General features: G+C 37.7%; 1 protein-coding gene across 3 annotated transcripts in view; it reads left to right on the forward strand.

The window, feature by feature from the left end:
• Nucleotides 1-16,951, forward strand: part of PDE4D (phosphodiesterase 4D) — a 1,391,688-nt gene that overhangs the window by 52,195 nt on the left and 1,322,542 nt on the right. The window contains exon 1 of one of the 3 annotated variants that reach the window (XM_086700378.1): nt 2,971-2,989. The exons of the other annotated variants lie outside the window; for them this stretch is intronic. The gene's annotated coding sequence lies outside the window, so the exon portion shown is untranslated. Of the gene's footprint in view, nt 1-2,970; nt 2,990-16,951 lie in introns of those variants that run through there. 3 annotated transcript variants of the gene reach the window in all.

Consider the following 16,951-nt stretch of genomic DNA (forward strand, 5'->3'; position numbering starts at 1 on the left):
ATTTGTCATTATTTTTGTTTGTTTAAAAATAATTTTTTAATGTTTATTTATTTTTGACAGAGACAGAATGCCCTGATCCGGGGCTTGAATTCCAGAGCTGTGAGATTGACCTCAGCTGAAGTCAGATGCTCAACCGACTGAGCCACCCAGGCGCCTCTGTTTGTTTTTGTTTCCAATCATTTAGAAAGCTTGCTGTCCCCATCATTTGTGAACTTCTGTGAAAAATAATTTTTATTTCAAGATTTTTTGTAGTGTCAAATCTCACAACTGTTTATATCTTCATATGTCATATTTTAAGTCACAGAAGTCTTTTCACCTCTTAAGCCTTATCTTCTTTTTTTAAAAAAAATTTTTTTTTCAACGTTTTTATTTATTTTTGGGACAGAGAGAGACAGAGCATGAACGGGGGAGGGGCAGAGAGAGAGGGAGACACAGAATCGGAAACAAAGCCTTATCTTCTTTGTGTCTAGCAAATACCATTCATCTTAAAAAAAGTTGATTTTAATGATCATCTCTTGAAGGGTTTCTCATCATCTCAAAGGAGAGCTCTCATTCAGCTCTGAAATCTTAGAGAGCAACCATAAAACTTACCTATTTTTAAAAAGTGAATGGGGACCCTATTTATAATCACATTGGGATAATAGGTATAACCTGGCACTGCATGGGTAAACAGGATGTATTGTTATCCAGGTTATTGTCTTTTGGGATCCTAATTGTTAATACAAAGGACTTTGAACTCAAGTTGATCTGCCTCCCACTTGTAGTCTCTGCATGACTTTGGGAAAATTATCTTGTCCTTTGGAATTCATTCATTCTTTTGATGGCTGTTTATTGACCTATTAGATGCCGTGCAAAGGGTCAGGCATTGATAATGCAAAGATAGATATATATTGTCATTGCTCTGATGAGGCTTACATCCAACTGTCATCTACAAAATGGGGCTAAGAGCAACTACATTATGGATTATGAGGAATAAATGACATAATACTTGTGAAGCATGTAGTAGAATCACTAGTATATAGGAAGTGCTCAGTGGCAACTATAACTTTGTACTTCTCACATGTTAATATATAATCTGTAAGTATGATTTCTGAAGTCAGAAAGTGTGTCTTATTAATGTTTGCATTTCTTAAGGCTTCAGCAATGCAGCCTCTCATTGTTTGAATTTGTTGAGTAAGTCCTACTAAATATCAGGTATGAAATTTTTTTCCCAATTTGTCTCTTACTTTTTTGCTTCTCTATTGATTCTTTCCTGCCCTTTTTGGGTAAATGGAGTATTTTTAAGTGTGCCATGTTATTTTATTCTTAATTGCCTTTTAATTATAACCCCCCTCTCTGTTGATGGCTGCAGGGTTAAAAATAGGTACCTTTAGCTCATTAGAGTTTATTTATAGTCAATATTGTACCTCTTCATAATTGACACCTAACATTTAACAAATGTAATAATCTTTAATAACATGACTCAGGTTACTTATTCCTCTTTCTTTGCATCATTATTGCTGAATCTTTCAAAGTATTTTTTAAAGTGCACCTAATAGTATCATTATTTTTTCTTTAAATGTTTGGTGGTTTTCTAAGGAAATTCCAAGAAGAAAGACAACATAATAATATAAATTTACCACTTTATTTAACGTTTTTAGTGTTTCTTACTGTTTATTGTAGATGTAAATTACTCTCTGGTTTCATTTGCCTTCAGCCTGTTGCATTTCTTGCAAACTCTGCAGGGCAGGTCTGCTGGTGATTAATATTTTCAGCTTTTGTTGATCTATAAATGTCTTTATTCCATTCTCATCTTTGAAGGTATTTTTGTTGGATATAGAATCCTGGATTAACAGGTGTTTTTTCCCTTTCTATAGTTTTAAGATGCTATGTCATTGTCTTTTTATGTCTTGTCTCCATTGTTTCCCAATAAGCCTGTGGCCATTCTTATTCTTGTTCTTCTATATATAATGTGTATCTTTCTCCGGAGCTCTTCATATTTTATTTTTCACTTTATTTTTAACTTCTCCTGTTTGACTTCAAAGTGCCTGAACACAGTTTTCTTTATATTTACACTCCTTGGGATTTGCTAAGCTTCTTGGATCTCTAAGCCAGTATTTTGAATCAGATTTGAGGAGTTTTCACTCAGTGTTCCTTCAGATTTTTTAATTGCCTAATCTTATTCTCTTTTACTTTTAGGATTGCAATTATATTTATGGAAAATTATTTGATATTGTCCTTCCTCTCCTTGAAGCTCAGTTCATTCTCTTGCTTTTTCTCCTATTCATTTCCTAGATTGAATTATTAGTTTAAATCTGTTGTAAGTTGTCACTTTCTTTGCTGCTATCTCCAATCAGCTATGATGCCCATCCACTAACTTTTTTATTTCATTTGTAGTTGACAGTTTCTGAATATCCATTTGGTCTTTTTCTCTGCTTATATTCCCTCTCTGTTTACTCATTAAGATCATATTTCCTTTAATTCTTTGAGCATATCTTTCTTTAATTCTTTGAACATAGTTATAATAGTTGTTTTAAAGTTTTTGTTAGGCCGAATACCTGGGCTGCTTTGAGGTTTTATTTTTTGCTTGTCCATGTGTCACAATTTTCTGTTTTGTGATTTTTTTACTGATTATAGGAAATTTTGGAGAGTATGTTGTAAACTGCATTCTGTTATTTTCTTCGGAAGAACATTGATTTTTATTTTGGCATACTGTTGAATTATTGGCCATTCATTCTGAACATGGTTCAATGCTTCATTAGTGCAAATCTATATGTTTGCCTTGAGCCTTTGTTTTAGGCTTTGTTGGGGTCCTAGGACTCAGTTTACTTGTATAATGCAGTCATTTCCTTCCCCAGGTGGCTTCCACAAGTGTTAGTAAAGTATTTATTAATGAGGTCTTCTACTCTTATAGGGCGTGAACTCCAGTGATGTCCAGCATTGTCTTTCCTCTAGCACTCCTTGAATGCTGGTATCTCTGTTCTTTCAACCCCATTACATTTGCTATCAGGTAAGCCTCAGGTGTTTTCATCCTGCAAAGGTATGGCCCAGATCTCAACCACAGACTTGGAGAGAATTCTAACTTAGACTTCTGGGAATTTCTCTCTGCATAAATCTTTGCTTGCTAAGGTTCTACCATCTAGGACTAACATTCGAGTCATGTCAGCTCATGTCACCTGCCCTGAAACCTGCTCTCTACCTCCTCAGCTTAACATAACTGCTCTGTTCTGCTTGACTTCATCTCTCTATGTCATGTTAAATAAAATATCCTTAGTAAGATGGACTTTGATGGGATTTACCTTTTTGCTTTTTCTCAGGGATTGCAGTCCTAGACTGATCTGTTTTCTGCTGTCTGAAAATATTGTCCTTATGTACTTTATCCAGTTTTAGAAGTGTTTTCTGTTGGAGAACTCATCTCTTATCAGTTATTCTGTCATAGCTGGAAGCAGAAATGCATAATTGTCTTGCATTGTTTTATAATTTTTTTGTGACTTAAAATGCATGCTACCTATATTAGAAATTTGGCGGGAGGGGTGTGTGCCTGGGTAGCTCAGTTGGTTAAGCATCCAACTTCAGCTCAGGTCATGATCTCTGGGTTTGTGAGTTTGAGCCCTGCATCAGGCTCTGTGGTGACAGCTCAGACCCTGGAGTCTGCTTCAGATTCTGTCTCCCTCTCTCTGCCCCTTTCTTGCTCATGCTGTCTCTCCCTCTCTCAAAAATAAACATTAAAAAAAAAGAAATGTTTTGTAATTTTAATTCTTTTTTTAGAGTTTATTTTGAGAGAGAGAAAGAGAGAGTGCATGCTCAAGAAAAAGAGAGCGGGGGAGGGACAGAGAGAGAGGGAGAGAGAGAATCCCAACCAGGCTCTGTGTTGTCAGTGTGGAGCCCAGTGTGGTGCTCAAACTCACCAACCATGAGATCATGACCGGAGCAGAAATCAAGAGTTGGACGTTTAAGTGACTAAGCCACTGAGGTGTCCCTAATTATTTTACTTTTGATCAGAGAACAGTACATTCACATGGGTAAAATTCAAAAACTACAGAAAATATATAGTCATAAATCTTCCTACTAAGCTGAGTAGTGTAGTTCTCCTTAGAGTTGAAAGGTGTTAGTAGTTTGTATACTCTTTCAGAGACTTTATACATTTCTGAAAAAAACTAAGAGGGAGAAGAATATATAAGCTTATATATAATTTTATTTGTCTCGTTAATGGTAGTATGATATATATGCTCTTCTGTATCTTTTTTCTACTTAATATCTCAGAGGTTTTACATATTAATACATAACTTCTCCATTAGGCTTTTTGGTTGTTATAAACAATGCTCCATGAACTTCCTTGAACACACCTTTCAGTAGAAGCTAGTGTATCTGTAGGATAAATTCACAAAAATGCAATTTCTACGTTAAGACATATATATCTTTGTTGTTGAGTTAAATAATACCACATTTCCCTGTGTGGTGTCTATACTACTACCAATACTTAATTGAAGGGATGCTGACATTTTTGTTGTGACTCCAATGTTCACTTTCTCTGTGGTACATCTAGAAAATTGGCTTCTCCTTAAAAAAAAGCAACAACAACAAAAACTTCCATATAGTTGACACACAACATTACGTTAGTTTCAGGTATAAAACATAATGATTCAACAATTCTATACATTATACTGCTCTGCTCACCACACATGTAGCTACAATCTGTCACTATACAACACTATTGCAGTACCATTGACTGTATTCCCTATTCTGTGCCTTTTATTCCTGTGATGTATTTATTCCACAACAGGAAGCCTATATCTTTCTCTCCCCGTTACCCATTTTGCCCATGAACCACCCCCACTACCTACCCACCAGCAATCACACATGTTGCCACTTCTTCACTGGCAACTACCACTTTGTTCTCTGTTTTTATGAGTCTATTTCTGCAATTCCATGTATCTGTGAAGTCATACAGTGTTTATATTTCTCTAAACAACTTCTTTCATTTAGCATAATATTCTCTAGGTCATCCATGTTTTTGCAAATGGCAAGATCTCATCCCTTTTGATGGCCGAATAATTCTCCATAGCGTGCGTGCGTGTGTGTGTGTCTGTGTGTATACTACATCTTATTTATCCACTCATCTATTGCTGGACACTTGGGTTATTTCCATATTTTGGCTATTGTAAATATTGCTGCAGTAGATACAGGCATATATCTTTTCAAATCAGTGTTGTCATTTTCTTTGGATAAATACTCAGCAGTGGTAGAATTTTTGGATCCTATGATATTTCTGTTTTCTTAATCTTTTGAGGAACCTCCATGCTGGTTTCCACAGTGACTGCACCAGTTTACATTTCCATGAGCAGTATACCAGGTTTTCTTTTTGTCTACATCCTTGCCAATACTTGTTATTTCTTGTCTTTTGAATTTTTGCCATTCTGTCAGGTGGGAGGTGATACTACATTGTGGTTTTTATTTGCATTTCTCTGATGACAAGTGACATTGAGCATTGTTGAGGTGTCTGTTGGTCATCTATATATCTCCTTTGGAAGAATGTCCGTTCAGGTACTCTGCCCATATAAAATTTTTTTTAATGTTTATTTTTTGAGAGAGAGAGAGAGAGAGAGAGAGACAGACAGACAGACAGAACAGGGGATGGGCAGAGGGAGAGGGAGACACAGAATCTGAAGCAGGCTCCAGACTCTGAGCTGTAAGCACAGAGCCCAATATGGGGCTTGAACTCATGGACCATAAGATCATGACCTGAGCTGAAGTCTGATGCTTAACTGACTGAGACACCCAGATGTCTTTCTCTGCCCATTTATAAATAGAATTTGTTTGTTTGTTTGTTTGTTTGTTTGTTTTTGGTGTTGAGTTATAGAAGTTCTTTATATTTGGAATATTAAATTACTGGATAAGCCATTTGCAAATATCTTCTCCCGTTCAGTAGAGTGCCTTTTAGGTTTGTTGATGGTTTCATTTGTTGTGCAAAAGATTGTTACTTTGATATAGTCCCAATAGTTCCTTTTTGCTTTTGTTTGCCTTGCTTGAGGATACATAACCAGAAAAATGTTGTGACAGATGATGTCAAGGAAATCATTGCATACATATACTCTTTTAGGAGTTTTAAGGTTTCAGATCTCACGATTAGGTGTTTAATCCATTTTGTATTTATTTTTGTATATGATGTAAGAAAGTGTTCCAGTTTCCTTGTTGTGCACATAGGTGTTCAGTTCTCTCAGCACCATTTGTGGAAGAGACTGTATATTTCCCCATTGCATATTCTTGCCTCTTTTCATATATATTAGCTGATTCTATAAGCATGGGTTTGTCTTCACTCCCTATCATGTTCCATTAATCTCTGTGCCAGGCATCAGCATTTTGTTTTTATTTTTTATTCTGAATAAATCAGTTAGTAATCTTTTCCTGATTAACTCATAAATTTCTTGTTATAACAATGAGGTGAGCATCAGTGATTTTTATAATTAGTGATGGCATTACTCTCACTACTGTGTTACTACTAATACTGTGGTTCATTTCCCTAATATTCCAGGTCACATACCAACTGATAATTTCCATTTTAGAAGTAAAATTTTATTTCTGATTTAGTGATTTTCAAAGAATTGATTTCTGTTTTCAGTGCTTTGAAAATATGGGTAGAACATATGATAGTCTGCTCTTCATTCTGAACTTGATTGTGTCTTTGAAATGCACAGTCTAACTTTATTAATTCTTTATGGAATCATGTCCTTTGAGCTTTCTAACTCGTTTTATTTATTTCTTGTTTTTCCTTTACCTCACTTGCTCTTCTGAATTGGAGAAGCTGCAGGTGTCTGTTACAAGGTATAGTTTTATTCATTGAACATTCTGAATCAATCTCTGTCTGTGGAAACAGTGACTCTATTAGCTTCTCTACTTCCAGGGACATAAAGTCATCTTTAGAAAATTCAAAAGTCTCTAATTTGTTAGGTTTTTGTCTTTTTGCAGTGTGCTGCAAAGCAAATTATTAATTCATTGTGGTGAAATATGGAAGTATTTATCTCTAATATTAGCATTTCAAAATTTTTCTATGAATAAATGCTAATATTAGGTCTTTTTTCCCCCTAGTATTCGTCTTCAACTCCATCCATTTAAATGTCACAGAGAAAGAAATTTCTCATTTTTTTCTCTTTCGTTGTATCTGTAAGTATTTGATTACTGTGTTATATTACCGCTAAGTTATAATACAATATACCTAAGGAATGAACCCTTAAAAGAACCCATTAAATGTAATTTTTTTCTTGGTAACTCCTTTCTGAAAACAGTTATTTTTCTTTATACTCCAAATTCCCCCTCCCTTCCACCCTCATACAGCCCGATTCTTGTTGCCAACTGCCTTTGTGTATCTTCTTGTCAAATACATTTACTGATCTATTTGCACACATTATTACATGAGACTGTAACTCAGTGAGTTGAAAATGTCAGTGGCATAGAATTGTATTAGGGGAACTAAAAAAATTAAGTCTGTTTTTTGCCCACAAGGAGTGTAATGCTTGAGAACATAGGATTTGAAATTAAGCAGGCAGACATAGGCTGGATGATTCTGGGTGAGGTACACTAAGTCTCAGTTCTCTCATGTGTGAAATGTACTTATCTCACACATTAAGCAAGATAAGTCTGCAGAGAGATCTCTCTTCAGACTTCAGAGAGGTTGTTTCTCTGGGCACATTTCTTACTTGTGTTTTTTCCAAGGGGTAGGCAGTATTTTGACAGTTTTTAAAGTCTAGCTGCCAAACATTACTGTGGCTATTACCATGGCCACTTCACATTCTGGCAACAAAAAAGAAGTCTGAACACCTTTTACTTGAGGTAAATGAAATGTTTGATTAATTAATACCCATATTGCCCGTGTGTAGACAGAGACACACAGTGATTAGTCAAGTTTGTGTAAAGATTATAACAAACTAATCCCTAAATTTCAACAGTTTAATATATCACACATTTAGTTATTACTCACATCACACTACAATGTGGTTTGTGGGTGGGGGGCTCATTATGCTCCATGAAGTTATTCAGATACCCAAGCTGTTTCTGTCAAGTCACTTGACCATCTTGTAGGGGCTTCAGAATCTTGCCTTAGGTTCTCTACCTGGGTAGTAGACCAGAGAAGAAAGAGTGGGAAACAGCATGGCAGTCAGAGAGCCTGGAAGTAGATAGAGTGTAGGTTTCCTCTATGCATATTCTCTTAGCTAGAGCTAGTCTTCTAGCAAATGCAGGGCTCTAGGAGATGTAGTACAGCCATGTGCTCAAAGAAGAAGGGAGCCCACGAATACTGATGTAGGTTATTAATACCTACAATTTCATGGAATCTCAGAAGTTTGGACTTTGAGTCCAGTTGCCTCGTTCAAGTTGAGCATAACCACATAGGTGTCCCCACTGTGTGACCTGATCCTGCCAGCTGTCTTGATGTGGATCTGTTTGAAGCTAAGTGACTTTCCTAAGACTCAAACTTCTTTTTCCCCCTTATTTTTTTTAAGTTTATTTATTTATTTATTTATTTATTTATTTATTTATTTATTTATTGAGAGAGAGAGAGAGAGAGAGAGAGAGAGAGAGAGAGAGAGAATATGAGTGGGGGAGGGGCAGAGAGAGAGAGAATCTCTCAGGCCATGACCTGAGCTGAAACTAGGAGTCAGTGGGTTAACTGACACACCCAGGTGCCCCTCCCCTTCTTGCTTTTTAACTAAGGGGGAATTATTTTTATTTTTTATTCTTTTAAATATTTTATTTATTTTTGAGAGAGTGCCAGTGGGGCAGAGGGCAGAGAGAGAGGGGGGCAGAGGATCTGAAGCAGGCTCTGCACTGACACCACTGAGCCCAATATGGGGCTTGAACTCACCATGTGATCATGACCTGTGCCAAAGTTAGACTTTCAACCAACTGAGCCACCCAGGTGCTCCAGGAGTTTTTTAAAATGTTTATTTTTTTTGAGATAGAGAAAGAGAGCTCATGCCAGTGGGGGAGGAGCAGAGAGAGAGGATTCCATGCAGGCTCTGCATTGTCAGCACAGAACCTGATGCGGGGCTCAAACCCACAAAATGTGAGATCACGTCCTGAGCTGAAATCAAGAGTTGGACACTTAATTGACTGAGCCTCGCAGGCACTCTAAGGAGGAATTTTGAAGTATGTGAATACATTGTGGTTTGGGGATGTTCTGATCTCATACAGGTGAGTGCAGGGTGTCACATGGGATGACTCCTCACATGGGTTTAATGTAATTATAAATTATAGGTAGGTTTTTGTAAGAGGCACCCACTTTATTTCTTGGTTATTCCTTATTGTTAGTACTTGTAATGTTTAAAACAGAGCATTCGAAAAGTGGTTAAAGTTGGTTTATACCAGCTTCCTGGAGTGTTCAATGACCAGGGAACTTCTTCATAGTCTTGTTTGTGCCAATAGAAGCAGGCTACAGATTACTTCGTTTCTTTTTCCCTCAAAGCGGTCTTTTAGTGGATCTTTAACTTAAATATGGCCCTCACTATTCCTTGGGGAGGTTTTATAATAGGCTCAGGTTATAGTTACTTGTCTTTGTGTATATGTTTTTATTTTCAAAGTAATTCTGTACCTGAAGCTGTATAAAATCATGGTTAAAAGCACAGTTTTGGAATCATAGTGAGCTGTGTTTAAATCATGTTATAATGACTTAATTGCTACATAGGCTTAAGCAAATAAGTTTGCCTCATTTTCCTCATCCATAAAAACTGAAAACATTTACCTCAGGGATTTGTTGTAAGGGTTATAGGAAATAATCCTATAGCCTTTGGCAAATAGATAAATGTACAAGACCAGCTTGCTGTTATTGATATTAAATAACCTACTTTTAAATATAAGGAAAATTAACATGAACTTATTAAACTTTTTTTAAGTTGATTCAGTGTATACCTTAAGGTATTGGAAGGTCTCACATTCATCTTTGGTGATATAATGACTACTGTGCTTTGCTAAGACCAGTAACAGGATTCTGGGTGATAGAACCCTTTTGCTGTAAGTACCTATGCCAACATGCAAAATAGGTGGATTTGGATTGGTCATGAAGGAGGCAAGATGATTTGGGAAAAATCACTGTCTTCCTGGAAATAATACAAACCACTCATCATCCCTAAACAGTGATTAGTGATCTAAAAAAGAAGAAAAAGGCAAAAAAAAAAAAAAATGTGAAGGTGAATACAGGCATTACATTAAAGTATTTGAGAATGCCCCATTATATCCAAACAGAGTGGGGCCTCCAGAAAGATGTCACCTGATTTTCCATCTGTTCTGGGCTCCTCTTTTGAGTGGGTATACAATATGTCAGTTTATTAAAGAGATTCACTCTGGGATACTGGGAGCAAAACACCTGATTGGGCCTCCAGTATTCTATGGCTGTTTGTTCTCCCAACTTCTTTTTGTCTTACTTGCTCTGCTTTCACCATCAGAATATCAGAGATGTCACCTTCCTGTTGTTACTCTGGAGACATACTTAAGTGTAGTCATGCTGGCATTTTACTGATTGTGCAGGTGCATCTATAGCCCTGAATGGCATAAACCTCAAGGAAGACAAAAGAAAGCAAAACAAGCCAGGTTTTATTCCAGCTCCTTCACTAGGATAAACACACTTAGCTAAAAAGAAACATTACTCTAAGAATTTTAATTTTTCTTGACTTAATAAAATAAGTCAGAGAGTTGTAGACATAAATCCCTTTCATCCTGACTTTCCTTTGGGGAATCTTGAAGCAAACAATGAATACGGTCAGATTCAGCAAGCTGCTTACATGGTTGGGTGAGTGTGGAATATGTTGTATATATGTGTTGACATTTTTATGTAGGAAAGGTGACAGATGTCCAAGTAATCACAACTAATGCAAGGGAGAGAAAAAAATGTTTCTAAATTTAGGGTTGATTTCACATTTTCCTTCATTTAGACCTCATTTTTAGTTCCCTCATGTGGAGTTGATCTTTAACATCGTCATTTTGCTCTTTCAGAACTAAATGGTTTGGATTGAACTTAAATATTCAAAAGTAATGTTAAAAATTGAAATACCTTGCTTTTGGTTATGAAATGAATGTCTTCACTGGAAAAAGATCTCTTTTATGTGAGGATCACTTTTCTATGTTGTGATGTGTTGGTTTTATATAATAATTGCAATATGATCATGATGATGATAAAGAAATTAGGCAACACTTGTGTGGCACTTCCTCTTGTGATCTTTCTCCTCTTATTTCAGACAACTGTGGTAATAATATATGTGAAAGTCCAGGATAGTTCTGGTTTTTAAATAACTTTGCTTTCTACTTGCACTAGTCTTTTAGTCTACTTTCCTTATTTATTTATTTATTTAAAAGTTTTTTAGACATTTATTTTTGAGAGAGAGAGAGAGAGAACGAGAATCAGAACACATGAGTGGGTGAGGGGCAGAGAGAGAAGGAGACAGAATCTGAAGCAGGCTCCAGGCTCTGAACTGTCAGCACTGAACCTGACATGGGGCTCAAACCCACGGACCATGAAATCATGACCTGAGCTGAAATTGTCACTTAACCGACTGAGCCACCCAGGCGCCCCTACTTTCCCTTTTTAACATCATAACCTTTTTGGTTCTAGTATCAGTTGTAACTATTTCAGATAGATTTTCCTATTTGTGGAAAATGAATACTTCTGGAAATTATATTCCCATTTATTATCCATGAAGATTATACTGTGAGAGGTTTTATTACAATTGAGAACCAGTGTGATTTGAAAAGATAGAATTTCTGAAGTTGTTTGGCTGTTTGTCCAGTGCAGCAAATAATAGCTCATTTCTCATTCTCCATGATCTGGGTTCAAATAGCCACTCCTCCATTTAGTAGCTTCAAAACTTACTGGAGGTAAATTACTTTGCTTTCTGAGCTCAATGTTCTTATGCATAAATTGGGAATAATGATAGTACCTGCTTCATATGACTGGTGAGAAGATTAAACAACTTCATACTGGCACAGGTGTAAGAACATTGTCTTTACCATGGTGTCAGTGCCTTGTGTTTTTAAATAAATAAATATAAGCTTGGGCTGCCCATTGACATTGTGTCCCCAAGAAGCCTGGACCAAGGGTAATAAAGCAATACCCGCAGTGGTCAAGCGCTCAGACCTTTGGTGGCTCTGTCCCTTGGGGGCTGTGTGAGCTTTGGCAGGTTGTTTAATGGGGAAGAGTCATAGTGACTGTTGTTACATTTGTTCTGAGGATAGAACGAGGTTGTATTTGTATAGCTCCTGTGGTGAGCCACTGATTTTATTCCCATCACATCTGGATTGGCAGAGAACATGTAGCTCCTTAATTTTGATTTTAACTAATGTGATATTTCTCCTGAGCAAACTCTTGCTGATTAGAGGGGAAATTAATTAAATGTCCAAGTTGCTTTAAGTCTTAGTCTGATGTATTGATTTCAGATAATGCTCTGTCTCTAGGAAAAAAGTACGCAGACTTTTAGGTCTCTCAGTGTTCCACACTTTTCCAGACTCCTCTTCAACATGAGAAGCAAGTATGGGGGGAGAGGAACGGTCAGACAGGATCTTGGTGTGAGGGAAGAGCCCGGAGCCCCAGGCACAGTGTCCACTGCTCCACTTATCTCCCATTTGCTGTGAGGCCTGGTGGCACTCTTGGCTGAGGTCTGGGTTGGTGAACACAGAATGTGGTGTCTTTGTAAATGGCTTAGGTCTGACAGCCTCCCTGGGTCTCTGAACATCATCTCATTCTCACTGGGGTCAGGGGTCCTCTGAATCCCTGCCCCATGCATGTCAGAAACAGAGGCTGGGTGCTCCCAGATGGAGTCTCCACTTCCATCCTTTGCTAAGGCATGAGCTCATTCCTTATCAGGCTGGTATATCAGCTTATTTTCTAACTCCTTGCTTAAAGAATTGGAACCCTGCCCCCCTTCCACTGAGTCCCAGTCTTACCACAGCAGTTCCCACAGGGAAAGAGTTACTCAGAAACACTATTCTCCTTGACTTCTGACTACCTGCCTCCAAATGTGCTTCAGACACACTTCTGACCACCTTTTTTTTTAATTAAAAAAATTTTTAAGTTTATTTATTTTGAGAGAGAGAGAGGGAGAGAGAGAGTTTCAAGTAGGCTCTGTGCTCAGTGCAGAGCCTGATGCAGGGCTTGAACTCAGGAACCAAGGGATCATGACCTGAGCCGAAATCAAGATTTGGATGCATAACTGACTGAGCCACTCAGGTGTCCCTATAGAAATTTTCAAACAGTTTCTGGGCTAAAACAACTGGAAACTACTTGTTGAAGGATTGGAACTTCTACAGAGAAACATCAGAGATGGAAATGGAACAAAAGGATTGTTTGAGAGCCCACTGAGGTAATTTGTATACCAAATTACCTAAAAATTCAGCAGCTGAGAACAGCTAATCTTCTTAAGATCGATCATGTGGCAGGCTGTGGCTCAAAAAGTCAGCGAGGGCATAACGGGCACAGCACAGGCTGTGCTCCAGGTATGGAGACTTGAGGGACACAGAAAACTTGATACTTGGACTGGAAGACATTTTCACTCACATGTCTGGTGACCAGAATGCTCATTGTGACCTCTCCATATGGCTTTGTTTCCTCACAGCCTGGTGATGCGCCAGGTTGTCAGCCACTGTAACTGGAACCCAGGGCCCCATGCGCACATGTTCCTGCAGAGGAGAGAGAAACTACATTGCCCTTCATGACCATCCTCAGAAATCATACAGCCTCATTTCCATTGTCCCGTTTGAGTGGCAGCAGTTACAAAACCCACCCAGATTCATGGGGCAGGGACACAGACCCCACTTCTTGGTAGGAAGACTGGCTAAGAACTTAAGGGGGTCACATTTTCAGCTACTTCAAGAATAAAAGAATGAAATGAAGGGGAGATTCGGGGTCTTGTGCTTGGGAAAAGGCGATAGGCCTACAAATCTGCTCTTGATCCTGGTTATGTTTACTGGGCATGTGCTCTGACCTTCATTGTTTTTTTTTTGTTTCGTTTTGTTTTTTGTTTTTTTTTTTGCTAAGTTTAGCTCTTTAATGAGCTGCTGAGAGAAAAGTTTCCTCCTTCAGCTCTAACATGGTCAGGAGTTGAGAGTTGGACAAGCTTGAACTCCTTGGTGGACATAATAAAAGAGGTAGAGGTACTCCTCTGTATGACATGACACCCTGGTCACTGAGCTATTGCTCCTCAGAGTTTTTCCAAACACACACTGTCCTTGTCTGCCGCCAGCCCATGCTCCTCCTTCTCTCTGTCCATCACATCTCCTGCCCTTGCCTTTTTCATTCCTCATCCTCACCTGATTGCCACTTCTAGTCCACATTTTCATTTAGTCCTCTCCTCTTGGTTCTCAGAGTGAGAAGGGCTCATTATGCACAGTTTGTAGCCCTTTTTTAACCAGCCACAGGGAAGCAGATTAAAATCCCCAAACTTGTTTTCAGTGCAATTTATTTCAACATAATTTATAAGAAATGGAATGGGTATTAGCTAATTGTGCCACATAGTCCTGTTTTCTCAACAGTACTTGTTTTTATTAACACAGCCAATAGAAAGAAAATGAAATTAATCTTCATCAAAAAAGGCTGGTGACATAAAGCAGAGAGTACTGGCAGCCAGGAATGAAATAAAAACTGCAATCATATTATTGCTATTTTGGGAGTTTTACATTAATCTCCTACACAATGATCAAATACTGAAGTATGATCATAAATTTTGCCTAGACTTTAGGAATGTAGCAGCTGTTCTAGGGCCCATTTATAGGAAAATCGTGAGCTCAAATGGAATTTGCTGAGGACTATATATCAATTTACCATTAGGATAGATAGTATTAGAAGATCTACCCATTCATCACTGTAGATGTGGCTTCTCAAGCAAGAGAGACTTATCACTGATAGAAGTAACACATTGAGAGTTTTTACTTTAGGAAGCGAAAACAATTGGAGCAGTTTGGGATAGCACGTTCATTGCCTCTAGCCCCTCTTGTTTTTCCTTTTAGTTTAAAAATTAGTTTTCTTGTAAGTGTCCTTAAATATTTAGACATGGAAATTTTAAAACCAAGATCTGTCTTTTTATGTGTCTGTTGGCCATCTATGTGTCTTCTTTGGAAGAATGTTTATTCATGTCTTCTCATTTTTAATTGCATTATTTTTTAGTATGTTGAGTTATAGTATGTTCTTTATGTATTTTGGATACTAACCATTTGTCTGATATGTCATTTTCAAGTATCTTCTTGCATTATGAAAGTTCCCTTTTAGTTTTGTTGATTGTTTCCTTCCCTATGCAGACGATTTTTATTTTCATGTAGTCCCAATAGTTTTATCAGGGAAATGTAAATCAAAACTACAATGAGCTAACACCTCACATCTGTCAGAATGGCTAACATCAACAACACAAGAAACAACAGACCAACAGATTGGCAAGGAGGAGGAGAAAGGGGAACCCTCTTACACTGTTGGTGAGAATGCAAAGTGGTGAAGCCACTCTGGAAAACAGTATGGAGGTTCCTCTAAATGTTAAAAATTGAACCACCATATGATCCAGAAATTGCACTACTAGGTATTTACTCAAAGAATATAAAAATACTAATTCAAAGGGATACATGCAACCTGATGTTTACAGCAGCATTTTCTACAATAGCCAAATTATGGAAACAACTCAAATGTCCATTGAATGATGAATGGATAAAGAAGATGTGGTATATATTTGTGTGTGTGTAATGAAATATTGCTCAGCCATAAAAAGGATGAAGTCTTTCCATTTGCAATGTCTGGTGAAGCTAGAGTATTATGCTAAGCAAAATAAGTCGGAGAAAGACAAATAACATATGATGTCACTCATGTGGAATTTAAGAAAGAAAAAAAATAAGCAAAGGGGGGAAAAAGAGATAGAGGCAAACCAAGAAACAGACTATTGACAGGAATCAAGGGTTGGGTAAATCTGAATGGGGAATAGTTACCAATGATTTTGTCACTGAGGATGTTAAGTTTTATTTTGTTATTTTCATTTAGCAAGAGATACCTCAGTTATTTTTCTCAGTTAAGTAATAGAATTTTCATCATTTGTTAATGATGGGACTGTAATTTAGGAAAGGTAACAAAAATTACAAGGTGACGTGTTTTATGGAGAGCCCCCGAGAGGCCATCTGTTGGAAAGAGCCTTATGGGAGTAGCCGGTGCAATGAGAAGGGGGTAGGGTGTGGTGCAAAGTGTTTGGGCTTTGGAGCCCACCTTGCATTTGAATTTGTATTCGACTACTTTGTCCCTATGTTCTTGAGAAAGATACTTAATCTCATTATTTATGAACTATAAATTGGGAATATAATCACAAGTATGTTTCAGAGATTAAAATATACTAATATCTGTAAAATCCTTAGCCAAGTGTTTGTCTCATGCTCAGCACATATTCCTTTTCAAACAGATGTAGGCCACTATACTATAATTAATAAGCAGTACCATAAGCCTTTGAGAGTCTGTAAACATTGAGCTATTTGCTATCTTTTGTTTTCTTAGTAGGTGTAGTGAGACTCCTGGTGAGGTTTGAGTTGGATACAGTGGCAGGCACAATGTGGTATGGTTTGAGATCTGGGTAGGGCCAATGGTCTCATTTTCATCATGGTGCTAAAAGCTCCACGAGTTACTATCAGGGGCTCATCTATCATCTATCAGGGGCTACTACAGTTCTGCCATTTTAGTTGGCTTCATCTTTGAACTCCAGTTTTCTCCTCTGCGGCTATGGGCTTAAAGATTCCAAGGTCACTTGGCTTTCTCTCATTCTCTTGTTCCTGATTGTGGTCCAGGTGCTCCCTTAAGGGGCCCTAGATTTAGGGAAGGAAAAGTATCACAGGCAAACTGGTCTCTTTTCAACCTGGTTCAGGTACTCTAGGTGGTAATGCTTCTGGGAAGTTAAGGATCTAACAGGAAACTGCCATGTTAAATTACTAAGCCCTCATTCCACCCTCTATAAATCACCTTTCCTGCTATCAGTTC

The sequence above is a fragment of the Puma concolor genome, chromosome A1 (genome assembly GCF_028749965.1).
Source record: "Puma concolor isolate L17-30 chromosome A1, mPumCon1.1.hap2, whole genome shotgun sequence".
Lineage (NCBI taxonomy): Eukaryota > Metazoa > Chordata > Mammalia > Carnivora > Felidae > Puma > Puma concolor.